This window comes from Corvus kubaryi, unplaced genomic scaffold (assembly GCF_017639235.1).
Source record: "Corvus kubaryi isolate FWS band 111438036 unplaced genomic scaffold, C.kubaryi_AGA036_p1.0 74, whole genome shotgun sequence".
NCBI lineage: Eukaryota > Metazoa > Chordata > Aves > Passeriformes > Corvidae > Corvus > Corvus kubaryi.
The window spans coordinates 11,969,251-11,977,685 of record NW_024582061.1 but is presented as its reverse complement, the minus strand read 5'-3'; positions in this window follow the sequence as shown (position 1 = coordinate 11,977,685).

The window sequence follows — 8,435 nt, the reverse complement described above, 5'->3', positions numbered from 1 at the left end:
AAATATACCATTCCTCTAAAGAAGCAGCGGAATTCAGTGGATGGTGTGGTGAAATTATTGATCTTAGGAAACTAATGAAATCTTTCAGAGGATTTGCAGTAGATTTTTAAGAACAAATGTGTCTATGGTTTTAGATTCTCTGAGTAAGTTGTATTTTAAGAATGATGTGTTACTATGTTGTAATAGATTTAGCTGTATTTCTTGAAATATGATTTCAAAGACCTCCATTATCTGAATTTAGATCTATCACTAGGTATCCAGATTTTTAAAAGATATAAATGCTCAGTAGGACATGAGAGTCAAATCTTAACCAAGACTTCAAACTCAGTCTGTACCCAACAATTCCTTATTATTGTTGTTATTAAGTGATAGCTGCTTAGCATTTACCAGTTCTAGAAACATCACCTGTAGTAATTAACTCTTGGTTCAGTCCCAAGAAAACAGAGGCAAGACTTCTGTTGATTTCAGACGTGCATGATTAAGTCTTACTTGATAATACAGGCACTTAACCATGTATGTTACACTGCAATGAGAGATCTGTCATAGTTTAACGTGCTATTCTCTGTTATCATAAAAACTCTGTTGATAATGAGTTTTTCTGAATTCTTGAGTGCATGAGAAGTTTTGTATAAATCTTCCAATTTTTATAAGGTTGATCTAGAGAAGACAGGAAGATACCTTCGGTTATTTGCCAAAAAGGGATTTCCATAAGAACTTCTTGAATTGTATACACTAGAAACTAAGGGTAGATTAGAAAGTAAGGTTCTTCATGTGGGGTGAATTATCATTGATTTAAAGAGTGATAATGTTTCCTGAGAGCCTCATTAAAAAATGTCTGTAGTGTTTAATTTATGCAGGATAGACACCATGAACTTGCCAGATGGCAGTGCCACACTGGCTATAATTTTACATTTCTTCTGTGTACAATTCTTATCAGTAAGGAGTTTCCAGAATAAACAGGCTGATTGGCTTTATGGTGCTCAGTTCTTTAGGATACTGAGACTTCTTGAATAGGAATCCGCTGCTTAAAATATTGAAAATGGAGGACAAAAGCAAATATGTATTTAATTTTATATTAGAAAATGTAGAGAACATGGAAACCACTATAAATTAACTGTCTATTTACTCTATGTGAAGTGAAATAGTCTGAGCCTTTCTTCTGATAAAACTAATTACAGGGTTCAGAAATTACTCAAGACTGCAGACTGAAGCTGTACCAATTTTATCAGAGAGATCACTGTAATTGCAGCAGTGAAGTGACTGCAAATTCGTGTTGCTTAGTAACATTATAGACAAAGTTATGGGGGACGGAATCATTCTTTTATTGACTTTTCTGTTGGAATGTCATTCACAACTTGCACATCACTATTTTAGCATTGTGTCCTGGCAAGACACAATGTGAGTCCTCTGTTCTTGGAGCTTGTGCCTATGAAGACTTACCTTAGGGAATGACTTTGTGCAATAGGGAGCTAAAACTTCAAGGAGACTCCTAAGTCAAGTGTATCCATAAATCTTTGCAGGTTCCAGACATGGTGTAGTTAAGCTAAACTTAGTTACAACCACAGTGCAATGCAATGCGATGGACTTTTAGTAATTTTCTAGTAATTCACTTCTTGCCATATTCGCGTTTTTTAAATTATTTTTTTAGTCTTCAGATTTTTTTGGGTGAAGGATATTCCCCTTTTTGCTTCTATGCAAGCTATGTTTTGCATAGCAAGATTAATCCTTTTTTTGGAGGTCAAGTACAGCTGGCAGAGTTTTCAAGTCATGTCAGAAAAGTCAGGGCTATATATAAAGTGTTGAGTAATAAGCGACATATTATATGATCACTTCACCTACATTTGTCTGTAAAGAAAATAATGGGTTTTTATACATTTCAAACCTTATTTGAGTTTCATTAGCCTCTTTAAAGATTATCAGCTGTTTCCCCAAACTCTTCAAATTTATTGCCTCTTAATGCGTTGTCTCGGCTTTGGCTGGGTGAATGACAACAACCCAATTCCCCAGGCATGGGGGGAATCCAGCCAGCCTGATGTATTACAGCCTCTTGTTTTCCCCTGCTCATAAACTCATTGAAAGTAAGATCATAAGATGAGTTTTTACTGAGCTTTGGCTGGGTATATTGGGGGGGGAACCCCCAGTTCTGCTTAGTCTCGTGATGTGACACGCTTGTGTGTTACGCTGATAATTGGGTCAGTCCTGTAAAGAGTGACCTCCTAGTGGTGGAGAGCCAAGACAGAAAATGCTATGGCATCTCTTTCTGCAGCCCTGATGTGAGGCAGGCCTTGTGGGATGTATTTCCTAGCCCCTGCACTTGGAACTCCTTGGTGGTGACTTTTTGAGCGTGAAAGGGCAGCATCATCTGGAGTAATTTAGAAAACACTCTGGCTCATGCCACCTTGTCTGTGCAATCCAAAAATATTCTTTGCTATTTGAGCTATTCTAACTCAGATTGGTGTAGTACTGAGATGCCTGAGCTATGAGACCAGAAGCAGTTTGGTGTGACAGCACCTGGTTCTGTATAGGCTAATTTATTCTGTCCAGAGGCAGATATTTTGAGTGACCTAGGAGCAGAATAGATTGCCCATGGGAACTCTGGGCTCTTGCAGCTGGTTGACTTGGAAGCATTCTATTCACTAGAGACCATTTTGCTAGATATGTGTGGGCCCTGCTTCTTGGGGATTGTCATTTGGCCAGAGTTTGTTCTGTAGCATCACGTGTGACAAAGCCAGAAAGATGTTCCTCTAGAAACTCATGCTGGAGGAGGAAAAATGCCTCCTTAAGCTGTGACCTGGTCTACGTGCTGAATTGTGTAAGTTTTTTTTCCATTCTGTCATGTTGGGGATGAATTACCAGACACATACTGAGCCTGGGGATAGAAAACCCTCTGTTCTGGTGTAAGGCACGATGAAATCGTGTCCTGACTCTTAGGAACGCGATACCTACATTTTGGGACTGCCTTGGCCAAATCAAGGGTATATCTACATTTCTTTGGCCTGGTGTTTGATGTGTTTACAACACAAAATTTGAATTAGATGTAGTTAGCAGTGCCTGGTGGACTTGGTTTAGTTCAGGATATTTTTTGTGAGGGTTGGACAAGCTTGTCCAAGAGCTAATGGGGGTGGCTGATGACGGTGACAGGTGTTTAGGATGTGATCCACCTTCCACTCAGTGTGATGGTCTCTGTAGTGGGTTTCTTTTCATTTCCTGTCCACTGTGGATTTAAATAAAGGCACACTTGGCTGTGCCTGCTTTGCCAGCATTTTTGTTTTGAGATTTGGTACAAAATAATTCAAGGTTGCTTATTTTTTACCTTGCAGACTCAGACTCTCCTTTGGACCAGATGCTAGCTAAGTGCTCACCTGTCACTCAGCAGGTAGCCTGTGCTATACTGGATGGTATTAACGGAGAGTAATGATGGGCTTCTGACTCCTCTGCTAAGTTTGCTCTTAAGTGGATCTATAGTTTAAAATGTATCTCATGTGAAAAGGACGTGACTTGTTTTTTTTTTCTTTGGGGGGGCCCCCCGGCCGCGGGGGGTGTGTGTGGTTTTTTTTTTTAAGTCTATACAAACTGTGTGCTATTTCAAATTGTATTGAAACATCCTGAGAGTTTGGGCAAGTTTTAGGATATCTGATGTGGTGGATGGAATAAAGTCTCGGAATTCACATTCTAAGGTGCCTAGTTAGTAAAATTGTGTCACTTCAGTTACCAGGAAATCTCATAACTTGTTTGGATTATACATTTTCTTCTAGGAGGAGGGACAGCTGACAAATGCTTACCAGGCAAAACTAAATAGTCAGAGTCTTCTCTACCCAGCTGCATTATGGAAGTGTAACACTGAAAGTATTCAGATCTGCTTTATATTGAAGTTTGTGAGGAACAGTGCAGACACTAATGTTTCTGATTTCAGTTGCTTTATTCTCCTGCTCTCATTTCAACCATGTATTAATATGCTTAGATAGTGTGTGCTTATATTCTTGCTTTTCCACAATGGATGTAGCAAATTAATTTCAAATGGTGCCTTATTATTATTGAAATAGAAGCAAAGGAAGCAAGTAAATAGCTCAGGAAAAAAGTTTTTTCCCAAAGAATTAGATGCTTTTACCAAACAGTTGCACGTAAACACAACTCTGCTTATTTTTACATATCAATACCAAAATGAAAAGCATATCAGGATAAAAAACAGGCAAAAATTTTCCATGTGTAAACATTTGTTGGTGGGAGAGGTAGTCTGACAAAACGGACTATAAAAGGGTATGTTTTCCAAGAAGACTTGGGTCAATAGCATCTGATGGTTCTGTAAAAAAGCAAAATAATTTTTGCAAACACATTTAAGAAAACTTACATAAGCAGGAAACATAATAAAGATGAGGGAAATAACATTCCTCAGAATCCTTTAAGGTGGTAAGAAAGACTGTTCTTTCTTTATTCTTTTACAGGAGGTTGTTTCTGTGCTTCCTTTGCCCATTCTCTGTCAGTCCAAGGTCATTCACCTCTGTGATGAAAACCTGTCTGACAGAATCCGTCAAACACTTTTATTGCTAACGAAGCTGTTCTGTTTGGAACACTGCACCACAGAAGCTGCAGTGAGACATTGTCAGCTTTCCTAGTGATGCATTTTAATTTCATTTAATGGTGCTTTAATGAGTTGCAGTATCTGGTAGCCCAGTCAGAGGCTTTACTTGAAGGCTGTACAAGCTGATTAGAAATACATCCCTCAGTGACTTAAGTGCAGGGAGTGTCTTTATTAGCCAAGGTGGTTTCCGAGGTGTTGAGCACTCTCAGTGATCTCATATGTGAGAAGGAGCTGGCAGGGCTGAGCAGGCTGCAGGGAGATTTGTGTGTTTTCCCAGTGTCAACAACACTTTCAAACCCAAAAAATTAGATGTGGTGTCTGACTTGTCAGCCATAATACACACAAAACCCTTGAGAGGTTCTCAGAGGTGTTTGATGTACGCACATACGGAGGTCACATGGCATCTGTGTCCTGAACCTTCAGCAGTGCTAAGAGCTGCTGTTTGTGAATGAGGATACTGTGTAGCCTCTCTCTGAATTACTCCTGGTCACAAAATTCAGTCAAAAGTGCAACAGTTCGTAAGTTCATATTCTCTTCAGCTTGCAAGAAATCGTGTATGTTATCCCCACCCAGGTCCTAGTTAATTCCACATGTCATGAATAGTAGTGGGATACCACATATAAATCAGCCTACATGGTATGTACATAACTAAACTCATGCCATTTTGGTTTTAGCCCATGCTCTCTCTTGTTCAGTCCATGAAGTAAGACAGCCCTCTGAGATTCTTCTTTGGAGGGTAATTCTTCTGTGAAACTCTTTATGCTGGGTAAGGGGTTTTCTTTTTTTCTTTTTATTTTTTTAATTGTCAGACATACCTAAACACCTTTCAGTTTGCACCAAGTAAGTATCATAGGTGTGGTCAACACTGACAATAAAATGAGGGAAAGTCTGGGTTCTTTAGTGCATTGTGTCATCACAGTCATCTTCAGGATCACTTGGACTGATCTGATTAAGAAGTATTTAAAGTAACATTAGCCTGCAGGATCATATTTCATGTTAAGTGCCATTTTAGAAAAAATTTTTGAAGTTGACAGCCTCTATTTCTGCATGTTCTCTTCTGCTAAATAAAAGCTGATTTAAGTATTGGAAGAAGGAATGTGGACCCCAAATAAAGACAAATTAATTTCCACCTGTGCTCCTTCATACCAGTCTACACTATCACATATTTTCCAGCATTTAAACCATTACTTGGAGACCAGCAGGCACAGGAAAGAACAGAGCTGTCTGAAGCTGAGTTGTTCAACAACTTATTTTTAAACACCATTACCTCCTATTTTAGTTCTGTCTCTAGTCTGTCTCACTGCTAACACTTAGGGATTAGTTTGATTTGTGAGAATACCTTGCTCGCCAAACACCCCATGGAATTTGCCTTAGCTAATGGAATTACATAAAGAAAACAACTTTTCTTTTTTTCTTTTTATTTGTATTGCATACATAAAGCATTAAAAAAACATGTTGTCTGATATGCAGGGAGAATGATCTTTGAAAGCACTGGGACTAAAGACTTGAGGACACATCTCTTTTTATAGGTTAGTCCTGGTTATCTGGGGACCTAAACTGTCTGCAGCAAAGATGGGATTTCTGCCAACAATAACAGTTTGCACATCCAAGGCTCTGTCTTGCACATGCTTGCAGAAGAAATAGAAGTATTAACATTCTAGTCTGATAGTATAAAAAAGAAATTAATGTGAAAATTTAAAGCCTTCAGGTTTCGAGGGATGAATGATAGTGCTACAGAGCACTGTACTGTCTTTTTCCAGATTTCTATTAAACTTTTCTAACCTTAATGCTGGTGTCCCGGTAAGGGAACATGAATCCCTTTTTCTATAGTATTCTCTTACTGCTTATGGCAGAACAAACAACAACTTTGTCAACACACTGACTGCTGGAAATGTCTTCTTCATTACTGCTCCTTCTTATATTATTCAGAGCAGTTCTTATAATTCTTCCTTGAGAATGCCTCACCTACCAAAGTGGTTATTGTTCACAGTATTTATAGTCTCAGGACTTGGAGACCAGGCTAGACTGTGTTCAGGAGAAGAACAATGAGATTTTTCTTTTAATTTCAACTGAATTGCATCTGGGATTAATTATCTCATAGGCTGGAGTAAAAAAGCTGTCCAGTTATTATATATTTTTGTTTTGTAGAAGGTGATGAAGAGTTGGGGTGACAAGAAAACCTACAATACTCTGGAACTATGCTGTAAATTCAGAATGACATAGTAAATTCAGAATTTACTATGCCATAAATACAGACTTTTACCAAGCCTTGTAATTTCATAGATGACTTAATTTTTTTTTCAGTTGTACATGGAAAATCTGATGCTCAAAGTTAAATGGCAGTTTTCATTTTCTCTGCTGCAGGGTTCTGTAAAAATATTCTCAGACTAGAAACATCAAAGAAAGCAAGTACCAGATTAATAATTCTCTAGGATTTTGTTTTTCCTCTCACCTTCTCTGTTTTCTAAACATTGACCATCTTGTTCTCTCCTTGTTCCCAGATTTATTATGATGGATATGTAGTGGTGCATACCCAAATCACATACTGAAATGACAATGTAACAACATAAAGGATAATGTAGGAACTCTGATGAAAGCTGTGTCTGGTCTCCACCAGTAACCAAGTCGGGGAAGTCTGTAGCATATCAGACTTTTGGCAATCTCAGTTGTACTGTCAGTTAAGAACTCAGCCTTGGTTGGAAGGACAGAGCACATAGCTATCCACTGACAGACACTTTGAGATCCAAAGTTGATTATTTTTCTTTCAGTTTGTTGTGGTTTTGCCTGTAAAAATAAGGTGTCATTCTTGGGGTGGGAGGAGGGGGGAAAGAGTGCTCAGAGTAGTACTTCACCTGAAATCCTTCAGTTTTATGTAGGATTGTTTATTCTTTTAGAGATGGATGGGGATGAATGCCTGAGTAATTTCCAGACATAAGTGACAATGGGTTATGTAGATCTCCTTGAAATAAGAACAAGTTGTATTCAATGTTTACTGCACTGGAAAAAGAATATGTTTCTTTTGTTGTAAAAAGTTTCTGAGCAGTAACCATTCTGCTATGGCAGTGGTCTGGTCTTTGTTCTTCTTCATCCATGCATAGTTTGATTTACTTTATTTTTTTTTTTACAAGTAATGATAGATAAGGCTCAAGTTCTCCGACAGCCAGGGTCTACAGCTATCAGTGGCTAGTGTTTCACAAGGCAACGAGGGCCTCAAAACAGCAGTAGAACGTCTGTGTATTTTACATGCAGCTTGTGTTTTGAGCTAATTTTGTTACAGATGTCAGCAGGTGTATATAGTACTTTGGAAGTGCACGCGGGCTGGAGAAGTAAATATTTGCTTTTGATGTGGCGTTTGTGGTGAAAGAATCCCAGGCAGCTCCGAGCACAGCAGAGACCTGAAGAGCAGCAGAGCCATGAGATCGGGGTATATTCCCCACGCAGCTCTCCTTGATCTTGCCCAGCAGCGCTGATAAAACGGTGCCGGCGTTGTCGGTGGATGGGGGGACGCTGCTTTCCCTCCTCGGGACGGCAGATGGGAGACGCGGGGCCCGACCCCACCGGCTGAGCCCCCGGGGCCGCGCCGGCTGCGCTCCGCTCCTCAGGCACCGCTTCCCGGCGCAGCCGAGCCCGCCGAGCCCGCAGGGGGGCCGAGGCGAGACAGCGCCGGGGCGTCGGGGAAGCCAAGCCCTGCCTCCCGCCGCTACCTGCGGCCGCGGGGCCGGGCCCGCCTCCCGGCCCGGGGCGGGGCCCGAGGAAGTGACTTCTGCCGGCGGCGCCGCCGGCTGAAGTCCCCTGCGGGCTCGGGGGGTTCGGCTGCGCCGGGAAGCGGTGCCTGAGGAGCGGAGCGCAGCCGGCG